The 12,866-nt window shown below is 38.0% G+C and overlaps 1 long non-coding RNA gene across 5 annotated transcripts in view; it reads right to left on the minus strand.

The window, feature by feature from the left end:
• LOC143435337 (uncharacterized) overlaps positions 1 to 12,866 on the minus strand; it is a 319,574-nt gene that overhangs the window by 137,121 nt on the left and 169,587 nt on the right. For all 5 annotated transcript variants that reach the window (XR_013105549.1, XR_013105550.1, XR_013105551.1 and 2 more), the window contains 2 exons: positions 3,949 to 3,993; positions 2,802 to 3,009 (listed from right to left, as the gene is read on the minus strand). This is a non-coding gene — a long non-coding RNA (uncharacterized LOC143435337). The remainder of the gene's footprint in view (positions 1 to 2,801; positions 3,010 to 3,948; positions 3,994 to 12,866) is intronic.

Below are 12,866 nucleotides of genomic sequence, written 5' to 3' on the forward strand. Positions count from 1 at the left end.
ACAGCTCCTACAACCTGATATCTGACTATAAGGTACATGAGTCAAGATGACGACAGAGAACTCCTAATTGTCCGACAGACTTCAGCTTGGCTCTGCTTTCACTATTGAGGAAGCTCAATCAACCTCTATCTGCCAGTCCTCCTATTCACCAGTCTGGACCTTCCCATTTATTTATCAAGACTCAGTTCTGTTCCTTCACCTCTGAAGCTGGACTCAACTATTCAGCTCTGCTTCAACCTGTGACCTCAGATAGCAGTAGCAGCAACCCCTCTCTAGTGTTCCATCTGGCTTGTTTATACCACCCAGATATGCCTTAGCATTTCTCCTAGCTTTGATGTCTCAGACCACTTTTCCTCTTTAACCCTCCATACCTATTCTATAGTATACACTAGACAGACAGATAGACAACAGACATATACATACATATAGATGCATGGAAACATTTATTGTGTGCTATTCGGTGCATGGTTTTAGAGATAATACTAGTAGTTAATTTGGAATGAAAGAACCTGAGTTTCTCTTGGTAAGTGCTGTCAAATATTGCTAATTCAACCACTGTACCCTGTTTACTTACCGTTAGTCAATAAATTCAGACATTCCAGAAAGATACAAACATCTATGTCTTTGACATAGCACACTCATGACATCCTATTAGTAACCCTACTAAACTTACTGGTTCATCAAGCTAAACAGAACTGGAATTCTGTCTTGTGTCTACTGTACGTGTCCTGTCTGAAAAAATAGATGATATTTTTCCATGTCTCCCCAGAAAAATCATGCCATACACAGGAAAAGGTTTATATGCTTCGATGTATATAGTTGAAAATCAATTCAATCACTTAATACAAAGAAGTGTGCACTTCTGACAAAACTTTAGAAAGACTTGCGTACCAATGTCAGCAATGTCTAATAGTGGAAACACAATGCAGACACTTTCATCTCTGTCATGGGCTTCAGGTGCAAGGTACCCACATGCACACATCAGTGGTTTGAAAATTTTCTAAAGTTTCCTTGTCACCACTTATTACTGGTCACCCCCATATTCAGAACAGAAATGGCCTAAAGATAAGATGAATCCAAATTCTTTGCAAGGGTCAAATACCTGTTTGTTAGAAATGTGGGGGAGGGGAGGAAAGAACTCTGGAAGAACCAGAGCAAGAAAGTCAAAGAAAAGGAATGACTGAGAACAAATCCAGGTGAAGATCCTCATGTTTTCTGTTCCATGCTAATAATTATCACCAGAAATCAATCTTCTCGGAGCAAGCAATAAAAAAAGTAGCAGTGAGTTATTTATCCCAATGAATAATGTCAGCCTCCCGGACGCAATACAGGCAGAGCTAGAAACCTGATACACCACTAAGCAGAGCTGCCTCAGTAGTAAGAAAGCAAGCTGTGGATCAGCCCACCAGCATGGCTTGAGCATGTTAAGACTTGCTTAGCTATTTTCACTGATGAGTTCTCACCCAGTTGCCCACAGACTGAAGCCTGTTCTACAGTAAGACACTGTTCCTTAGTCCTAACCAAACACACTAGAGAGAACTGATTTCAGTGACATCATTCCACTCTCTTTAGATATGACTCATCCATTTAGTTTATGCGGCATTACCCCCTTTGTCTCTTACTTTTCACTTAGAATGACTATCCAGAGTTTAAAACATTGGTATATTGATGTGTCATGAACAATTGTGCTATACCATCTAGAGCCCCCAGTTAAGAACTAAAAGACTCATTTCTCAGCTTCTGCAAACAACAAAAGGCTGTTCCCAACCTCATCTTTTTCTGAGTTGCATCATCTCAGACCAGTGAGTCTATTGTGCAGGTAAAGGGAACATAGCAGTAGTCAAGCCATCAAGGAGTCTCATGTAACAACTGGAAGCTGCAAATCTGACAGCCCCAGAATGGTAGCTGAATGTAATAAACTGCAAAGATGGAGTGAAGTCCTCTAAGTGAGGATGGCTCTGGATGTTTCTGTAGTTCTAGAAAGTCTGTTTCACAGAAGTGGTGCTGTTTTAACCAGGCACATATTAAAGACATTAAAGCTTAAGTTATGGGTTTTGGTTCTATCGCTCCAATTAGTTTGAGAGTGGAGGGGGTTGGGGGGAATCCTAAAAAGGGCTGGAAGAGGAGAACTCTAGACAAGCAGGAGTAATTAACCCTGATAATTAAAAAGAGATAAAACAGCTACAAGTGGATCATAAAAACTAAACTTGGCTCACAGTGATTCACAGGGGAGTTTTGGAAATGGGAATGTGTAACAACCATGTCCTGAAAGAAACAAACAGAGATGAGGTTCTGCATTGTCCCTGCCAGTAAGCACCCGCCACAGCAGCGATGCTCAGGAAGGTAGGGACGTAGGCCTGAAGCTCAATCCAACATTTGTGTAGGACCTTAGGTTAAAGGGTCTACTCTACAATCCTGAACACCTGGACCCAGAGCCTCTGCCACATAGTCAGATCTAACGACCCGGAGAATGATTGCAATGGACAAGTACGCTGCATGGCTTTCAACCCACGCCAAGATACACGTACAGAGTCCCCGGCTTGTGGCTAACAGCAATAGATGGTTTACAACTAGCTTTGCCTTTAGAATTTGATTTTTGTAGACACCAGCTACTTTGTTAGCAGCCTCTTCCCTCTTTTGTAGTCTGTAACTGGTGGGTGTCAAGGTACAAAGGACTCAGTCCTATTATTATAGTTCAGAATAACCCTGGAGGAAAACCCCATCCCACCACTCACAGCTAAAAGAATTTTGACAGATACAGATGTCATTTGAGTACTCACAGTTCTGCTTGCTTCACTTACCAAATTTACTTCCCGTTAAATTCTCTGCACAAAATTCCCCATCTCACAGCATGCTACAATTTTTTATATTCTTTATTTGGTGCTGGGGACTGAACCCAGGCAAGTGTTCTCCTACTGAGCTATACTCTATACTTATGATAAGAATGTTTCTGCTGTGAATTTGAATGCAGAATTCCAGATCTCCAAGCCTTCCTTAATCCACTGTTTCCTGTAAAAGATAGACAAGAATTCTGAATGAGATGCACATCCTACATATGTCAACTTAAAAGGTCATGTTTTCAAAGTGCAATAATCCTGATGCACTGGAATGCTGAGGATTATTCTAAATTGTTTAAAGTTTTATTGTACTGTGAATTTAAACCAAGAATGTTAATGAGAAATATTGGTACATCTGACCATAGCTATGTAGTTATCTTGGCCACACAATAAAACACATTATTGCTATAAAGAATAACATCTAAGTGAACATTTTCCCAAATGCTAGCTATTTATCTGTGAGAGCACCCCACAAGAGAATATTGAATGCTGGCTTTATAAAATAGAACCAAAACAGCTCCCAGTTTTCAAGGTATGAAAAAATTCCATGCTTTCTTTGTTCTCTTGGCAATCAATCTTTTCTGAATTTTGAAAGATTAGAGAATTAACATATTTTAATGCAAACTTTGAAAGCATCTATCTCAGTAATTATTGTGGCAGGAGATTTTCCTTCAATCTCAAACACACTTTGTACAATAGAGAATAATCATCTGAGGGTATACTAACCCCCCATGCTGCTCGTCAACATTAATACTTTATATTTTATTACTAATAAGATATCCTTAATAAGCCCTTAACTGGACTAAAAGTATAAAGAGTATCAGTGGTTTTGTAACGTCTTTCTTCTTGGGAGTTTAAAGAACTTTTAGCAAAATTAATACATGTGCAAAGCTATGGAAGCAGGTTCCTTTTCCTTAAGGGACAAATGCATTTTAGTATGCAATGCCTTGATACTATACTATTGATATCTTTGATAAGTGACATGCTAGCAACTAGAAATGGCCTTTAAATGGTGTATTTTCTCTCTGGAACTTCATGGAACCCAGGATATCTAACGGCCTTTAAAGTGATTAGTCATCTATAGAAACTTAATTACTTTAAACAAACTCACCTCTAATGGCAGATCATTGGTCAACACATTTGTTTCCTCTAACAGCTGTGCAAAAACAACAGAATTCTGGTCAGGACAGTATTGATGAGAAGTTAATGAGAGTCATTACTTCAATTCCTCGTATCTGAAATTGGTTAAAGCTAGGTATTATGAGAGCACAAGTTGTAGACTACTCTGACTCTGACATCTTAAAAGCCATTCTGTTTAGAAAAGATATTAATAAATGGGGCTCAATAATTGAAATGTTGATGCACTTTTGGCTTTTTAGCTAAAAGCCAAGCAATTATTGGTAGTGAAAGCTTTATCTCTGTGTCACCACATTCCGGCTTTGAGACTGGCTCTCTATAGTTTTCACAATGAAGGGTCATTTCCACAGCTGCAGGCCCTTTAAAAATTACTTCAGCAATTGGGGTCACCACCACTGCCTCCCAGGCTGCCCTGTTCCCCTTCTTCTTTCTGTCTTTCTTCTCCCTGACATGCAGATTTCATCAAACCAGTGACCTAAATCTTTGCTTAGGTGGAGGAAAGCACTCTTTTGTGCTGGATCAGAATGCTTTTCCTAGAATTCTTACTACTATGTGCCCATTCCACATGGCTTTCTTATCCCAGGACAGGACTTGTATGTCAGTCTTTATCGTGATGCTGCTTTGACCTGTACTTGATGATAGGCGGCAACTTATAATTATGATCAGGGAAGAAAATACAAGGAATCTCCTTTACCCTGTACTGGCTCCTTTAAGAGGAAGTCCCTTCTGTGTGACAGTTCCCTAATATCACCCAGCAGATATACATGCATGAATGAGGAGATATCTCAAGGGAATTGAAATCTGAACTCTTCTTTATTTCTGGAAGCACCATGGTCTATCCAGTTCATCAGAATCATAGGAGTAACCTCCTTCTCTCTAATGAAACACTAAAAGTCTGGCATGGCTTTTTTCAATTGAAACCACTTCTGATTTTTTTTTTTTTGAGTAAAATCTTTTCCTATTTAGAAGGTTATTATCAATTGATCAATCAATAAGTAAATAAATAAATACATAAATAAATAGTACCCAAATAAATTTTATTATACCTAGGCCACAATATAAAATGTCATTTTATATTTCTCTATAAAATTATTCATCTTGATTTTGCTCTCCCAAAAATATTCCCATACATGTACACAACTATACAAATACGCACACATGTAAAGGCCAAGGAAAGGGGGCATTTCATCCCTGTATGTAAGTAACACTGTTTTAAGGGCCGAGGGTCAGACTGAAAGGTCCAAGTCTACTCATAGGACACTTGACTCAAGATGCATTGTTATCACATCCCTAGTCCCCATCACCACCTCCACTGATATTTGTACTAAACTGTCAGTATTCTACTAAAAATTCAACCCAAGTTTTATTTTTTTAAATGAATATTCTTCTAATTTGGTTGTCACTGACCTTTCCTTCTTTAGAAATTGCCAGCAATTCTCTGGCAAACTCTGTAGGTGTCCCACCAAACTCACACACAGACATTACAAGAAGCTTTGGACATTCCTTGGTTATGTGCAATGATGCTCTTCAAGGAAAGCAAAAGGAAAGTTGTTGACCAGGAAGAAGTTCCTCCGTGGTCAGAGGGATCATTTATGTTTTTCTACAATTTCATGTCTTATTGCTTATGACAGATTCTCTTTTAAAACTAATTCATAAATGGTTTCAGACAATATTAAATGAGATGGAAAATATTCATGCTGCATGTCTAAATTAAAATGCATAATACATCAAAGTTTTACTACATTTCTCCCTTCCCTTTTCTATTTCCAAACCCTCTCATATCCCCTTCCCTGGTGTCCCACAAATTCATGTTCTTCCCCCTTTCTCATCAATTGCACACACATGTGTGTTTGTGTATATGTTGGACCCAAAGATCCAAAACCGAGGGACGCGCTCCCGCAGAAACAGTCACAGACATGGGATTCGCTGCAAAAACATGAGGTTTAATGATAATAACCAGTGCACCGGGGCTCCCTTGCACGCAGGCAAGAGGAATCACTGAGCCAAAGCTGGAAGCAGTTTTTATACAGAGTTCACGAGGGCAACCACAAAGGCTGACCTTCTCAGGTCTGGTCTCTAGGTGACTCAGATTCGCACATTATTTTTGTGACAATGTGTATCTTCTGTTTGCCCAGGTTTACCACATTAAGGGCCCAGCTTCCTGACCACCTCCCATCCAGGGCCCCTCTCCTGGAATGTATCTACATGTGCTCTGGACCTTCCACACCCACTGGTGGGTTCCCTCCCCTATGGTCTGGGGAATGTTAACCAGCCTCTCCCTTCTTCCTCTGAATGTTATTCTAGCAAGTGTCCTCTGACTAAGGAATGTGCTCCTCCTGGAATGTGTCCTGGGACAGTGAATTTTAAGTTTGAACTAATACCTGAAATTTCTACATTTGGTTCCTACATATACATATATTGCCAAAGATAACCTATTGAGTCCATACTGTTAATTATATGTCTATATTTAAGGTTGATCATTTTGCACTGGAAAAAAGGTCTCCAAGCTTTACTCAGTTGCCTGTAGGTTTTTGTGAAGGGTTGAGACCTCGTGGGCAAGCAGCTTGAAATGTTCATCGGTATCTTCCTTGTTCAAATCATGGGCAGTTATGTTGATGAGACCTTACAGGTATAGCTTCTGATGTTTCTAGGAAACACAACTGCACAGAAAAGTACCCAATCCTCTGGATCTTACAATCATTCTGCCCCTGTTTGCCTTAGGGTGAGGCTGTTTTGTCATGTATCCACTGGGACTGGGCTTCACAAGTCTGCATTTTAATTAGTTATGGTTTTCTGTATTGGTCTCTATCTGCTGCAAAGAGAAGTTTTCTTGATGAGAGGAAGTCTATAGTTATCTGTGGGCATTAGGACAAATGTTTGCTGATTGTTATTAGGAGATATGATAGTTTAGTAAATTAGTGGTTGTAGATTCTCCAGCTGATTTTGCTACACTGATTAGTTAGCTAAATTTGTTAGACATGGCATTTCCCTTTTTGAGTGGGTCTTAAGTTCAATTAGAGAGCCATTGGTTACTGCCAAGGTATGTGTGCTACTACTGCACCTGTAGGACTAGTATGCCATGCTGGTCAATGATACAGTTCATAGACATCATAACTGAGAGAATTTTTGTTGTCTCTCTCCTTTGGCAGTATGAATGGCACTTTCTGGTACCATGAGAATTAGTCCTCATGGAGGAGACATTAAGGTCAATTCTAGCTCAGGGGACTCTGGGCCCTCTGCTTCTGAAGTTCAGGTTATCTTCACCAATAGAAAGATACCTTTACCTCTTGGGGACATCTTAAGGCAACAGCAATCGACTGTATATTTTGGCAGTCTTTTAGACAGCCCTGGCCAACAACTCAAAAACCAGAATCTCATGTCTGGTATTGGGGGTTTTGCAAGGTAGTCTTTATTTCTTGGAGGGAGTGCCATTAGTTGAGATAAGAAAAATTCACTAAAACTATATATAGATATTTATACACTAACTTACATGTGTTATACTTACTTTAGGTTAATAGTTAATAAAATAATTCTTTGTGGATTTTGAAGCCATCTAATCATTATTTTTCCATCTACTTTCTTCCCCTCTATTTACTGTCCCCTTCATCCCTAAGGAGTCCCCCTTTCCCATTTCTCTTATCAGATCAATTTTATCCTGCTATTCTTCTTAAGCCTCCTCCCGCCTTCTTCAGCATTAACCACCCCCTTCCCTAAGGAGCTTCCCCTTTCCCATTTCCCTAATCAGATTATTTGCAACCTTATATTGCCTCTCTATTGTTCCTCAACTCCTCTATCCTAGCAATGGTTTAGTTTCCTGGTTTCTATAGTTGATACAGGCTACGTACTCACATCTGAAGATTTGAAGCTTGGAACCAACAATAAGAGAGAATATGTACTGTTTGTCTCTCTGGATCTGGATTACTTCACTAAATGTGATCTTTCCCAGTTTTATCCATTTACCAGCAAAGTTCATGGTTTCATCTTTCTTTGCTGAATAGTATCCCATAGTGTTTATGTACCACATATATTCATTTTTCAATTTTAGGACATTTAAGTTGTTTCCATTTAATAGCTATTGTGAGTGGAGCAGCAATGAATATATGTCTGAACAAGTATCTAAGAGTAGGATGTTGATCCCTTTGGGTATATGTTAAGTAGTGACATGGCTGGGCCATGTGGTAGATTATTTTTAGGTTTTTGATAATTCTCTACACTGATTTCCATCATGGCTGCACTAGTTTGCAATCCCACTAACAGTGAATAAGGGTTCTCTTTTTCCCACATCCCCATCAGCATTTGTTGTTGGTTGTTCCATTGATCCTTGTCATTCTAAATACGGTAAGATAAAATCTCAAAGTTGTTTTGATTTATATTTCTCCTAATTGTTAGAAATGCTGAATATACATAGATATAGATGTAGATAGAGATAGTAGATACAGATATAGATAAATATATTAGATATAGAGATACATAAATATAAATTAAATATAAATAGATATAAACCCCATTCTCTCCCCTTTCTCTTCTTCCTCCTTTACCACTACTTCTGCTTCTCCTCAATCTCTTTCATCTCCTTCCCCTTCCCCCTCTCCCTCCCCTTCCCCTTCTTCTTCTCCTCCCTATCCCTTCCCTCCCTTTCCCCTCTCCCTCCCCTACCTTTCCCCCTCCCTCCTCCCTTTTCCTCCCTCTTCCTTCTCCTCCTCCTCTTCCTCCTCCTCCTCATTTTCTTCTTCTTCTTCTTCTTCTTCTTCTTCTTCTTCTTCTTCTTCTTCTTCTTCTTCTTCTTCTTCTTCTTCTTCCTCTTCCTCTTCCTCTTCCTCTTCCTCTTTCTCTTTCTCTTCCTCTTCCTCTCCTTCTCCTTCTTCTTCTTGTCTTTGGTCATTTATAAAGTGGGCTTTTTTATTCTTTGTTGAGTTCTTGTATATTCTGAAAATTAAAGTTCTATAACAGTTTTGATAATCCTCTTCTAAAATATTTAAATAAAATTTAAAGTGAATTACCTAAGCAGTAAAGTGAATTACAGTACATCAGCTAGATGGGGTATAACAAATTCATTGGATTGTTTAGCAGAGTTTGTGCAAAATTAAAGTGCCAAGAGCAGGGGAATTCTGTGGAGTCTGAAGAGGAAGAAAGAAAATAGTGTCCAAGAATAAGATTGAATGCCACAGCCATCTGGATGAAGCTGGTGGGGTGAGCAGAGGCTAGGAATGTTCAAACAGCATTTGGAGCCATGATGAAATAATTATTCTTGAATAATTTTCAAAACACAAATAAAGAGCTTCTCATGAGTCCTGTGAGGGTGATTATTTGAAGGTGGAATATTTTTGGAAGTGTACAATGTGGACTAAATCTAAGCAAACAAACAAAAAGCAAAATCAAATTCTCCAAATTCATAATCTCTAAATACACAGAAACGGGGAGAAAGACAGTGATACATTCAAATTTCTCAAAATCTTCTGAAATAAAAAATAGTTTCTAAATGTGTTCTAGTGTTTCTTTCAGACATTTACAAGCATTTTACTCATATCTAAATGACCACGGTCACCTCAGCAGTCTGGAGGTTTTAGACCATGAAAGCACATAGCAACTGCATGAAGAAACAAGAGGAACCTCTACTACAAACAAGCAGAATGTTCTGTTGGGGTACCCTTAATAGAGTGGGACAGATCAGCACCTGGAAATAGTTTCCAAGCCTAAATGAATTATTTCCACATTATTAAGATCTATAGGTAACAAAGGCTATTTAACAAACACCACTCAGTCTTGAAGAATGCTTTACTGGGTAAATACATTACAAGAATGAATGACCTACATAACCTCTGTATTTATGAGTATATGTTCAAATTTATTCTATTTCTGATTGATTATTGGCTAGTGGACAGTAATATTATCTTAAAAAGTTTTATATGTTATATATGAAAAGGATACCTATATTTTTTAAAAATCCATAGATAGCCTAAAAAGAAAACGTGTCTACTTAGTCTAGTTAGTCAGCTCAGGTTGTCTATCAAAGACCAACACTACATGGCTGAAGCCAAAAATCATTTATTTTTCAGGTTCTAGAGGCCAGAAGTGCAGGATCAAGAAGATAATCTTCTTAGGTTAGGTTCTGCTAGAAAAAAATTACTCTTGGTGACATAGAAATAGTTACCTATTCAACTTCACATAGTGTAAAGTATGAACTCTTCTCTCTTCCAAACTCTCATAAAGCTCTTAAGCCATTTAGAGAGCATCACCTTCAAGACCTTATTGAACTGTGACTACTATCCACAGCTCACCCACCACATAAACAACCCCACTAGATGTATTAACTTGTAGGGCTTCAAAATACAATCTGAAGGAGTGGTGTCAATATTTAATCAATTTGTAGGATATTCCAATATAGATCTGGACTTTTAAATCAAAATCTAAAACAAGAATATGCTGTACATATACTTCAAAAGAATAAAAAAGTTTTTTAACTTTAAAAGTAGGCCATGAGGCATCATTAAATGTCCTAAAAACCATGCAAGAAATGTCTAAGATTCTTGACTACACCGGATAGAATCAGAAGAAAAGGAGAGCCGAGTTCCTAGTTCAGTCTGCACTTAAGGACACATAGCAGAACACAAAGTCACTCAGTTACACACATTTCAGAGAATCAGAAGCAGAGGGATACCTCTTAAGAAGAAAATGAACATCTCTTGCTGCATAATATAGGGAAAATATTAGCATGAAGAAATGCCTGCCACTGCCGTGATTAAATACTGCATCTAAGGACAGCTCGCTATCCAGAACAATGTGAAATGGGCTGTGTGCAGAAGCTCTGTGTACCTCTGCCCTCTTTAACTGCTTGTTGAAAATCCTTAGCCCGGACCCGTGAATCACTGGAATAGCTTTAGAAATTGCCAGAATAACCTCCGAGAAGCAGATGGTTGAGAAGGCTTCTGTCCAGATGCCAGAACCCCATATGCTTGCCAATCTGTGTTTCCAGCATGCACCATTATACTTAAAATCATATTTTTTCCTTTTGCTGCCATGTTCACTCTAGCATAATTAACAAGGCTTTAATATTTTTTCCAGAAAACAAGAGATGTCACAGTCTGTTTGCCTTATTGTTACCAAAGGGTAAGGGAAAAGCAAGAGTGAGACACCCCAGACCTCCAAGCTAACCAGCAGCTTGACTAGTTTTTGGTTATCTTTATAAAGCATTTTTGTACATTTTTATTTTGACTGTGCCACTGTCTCCTCTGGGCTTTTCAAGCTCCTTAGTATGGGGAGGAATGCTCCCTGGTTCCTTTATGAGTCTACCAGTAAACAGAACAAAATTGTCAGCCAAAAAGGAACTTCTTTTAGATACTTCATTTCCAAAGGCCAGAAAAGTGTAATGAAAAAGTTGTATAGTGTCTATTTGGAAACAATGGTTAGGTTTCTTAAACCAACAATATTCCAGCTCCAAGGCAATGAATGGTTGGTGCCATGTCAATGGCTGAACTTCCGAATGTTAACAGTACATGTGTCTTCAGTGATCAGCATCCATATCATTGAGAAAAAAAATTATTCCCCAAGACCAACATGACTGACCATTTTGCAGCTCAGAGACACTATTGTTCAGAGCTAAATCTTCATAAGGCTTATGTTTCCTATGGAATTATTTACTTGTTCCAGGTCCAGGTTGCTCACCTGCTGCAAGCTCTAATACTATTGGATGTTGCAGAGTAATCTCTGGGTTATGGGATGTCGCTCAAAAGTTCACAAATCTATATAAATACATAAGCATAAAATTCTGCTTTGGCCAATCATTATAAACAAAATTGTCACACTTTTCCTACAATTTAAGTAATTTGAGAATCACATCCATGTGTCACAATAGAAGAGAAATACCCATAAACACTGAACCACTCAACAAAGAAGAAATTAATGATGCTTTCCTTGAATATTTTGAAGTTGTAGAATGATATGTTGACTGTATTAATAAATCTGAAATAGCATTGTGGGGTTTCTGGTTTGATGTGGGGAGACAGGATGTTTAAAAAAGAACATTACACTGAGATATGTGAATTTTACTCTGCAATTCAAAAGTAAGCATTATGACACTTTAATCACAATTTAATCATCAAGTCTGGGAAATAATGATTTCAGTCAAAATAACTTTTAAAAGTGTTCCCCCTTTCTTTCTTTCTTTCTTTCTTTCTTTCTTTCTTTCCGTCTTTCTTTCTTTCTTTCTTTCTTTCTTTCTCTTTTTTTGTTTTCTTTTTCTTTTCTTGCCTGTATCTATGTCAAGAATTAAGCAGGGAGAGAACAAAAGAAAAAAAAATGATATTTAGCCAAAATGGGACAGATAGAGAAAATTTTCTCTTTTGAGTACATAACATTTTGAGAAAATCTACTCATTGGAAAATATTTAAAGGTGTTTAGTGTATAGAGCACTGTTTGTATTGGTCTAACATAAAGTCAACGTTAGGGGTGAAAATTAATAACAAAGATGGGAGTGCATAACTTCTGTCCACACACGTGTCCTGCCTATCACTCTCATGTTTACATTTTACTTGGTTTCTTAATAGCAGATAGATTTGGAAACAATTTCTTTGCTATAAAATTGAAGCTGAAATTTGGTAAACATGAGATGTAAACACTTTAGTCCTTGAGCACCTTGTCCCTTGGCATTTCTTCTTCCCATGAAAGAGATGAAAAACTTGAAAATACAAATGGTTAAAAAGAAGAAGAAGAAGAAGAAAAGAAGAAACGTATACTTGGAAGAGTTAGTATTGAAGAGACAACTTTAATAACTAAAAATTGAGATGGCCTGAAAGTGAAAAGTTTCTGCAAAATGAAGAAACCAATCAGCAAAGAGAAAAGGCAGCCTACAGAGTAGAGAAAATCCTTACCAAATATACAGCCTTCAGCAGAATA

This window comes from Arvicanthis niloticus, chromosome 21 (assembly GCF_011762505.2).
Source record: "Arvicanthis niloticus isolate mArvNil1 chromosome 21, mArvNil1.pat.X, whole genome shotgun sequence".
Lineage (NCBI taxonomy): Eukaryota > Metazoa > Chordata > Mammalia > Rodentia > Muridae > Arvicanthis > Arvicanthis niloticus.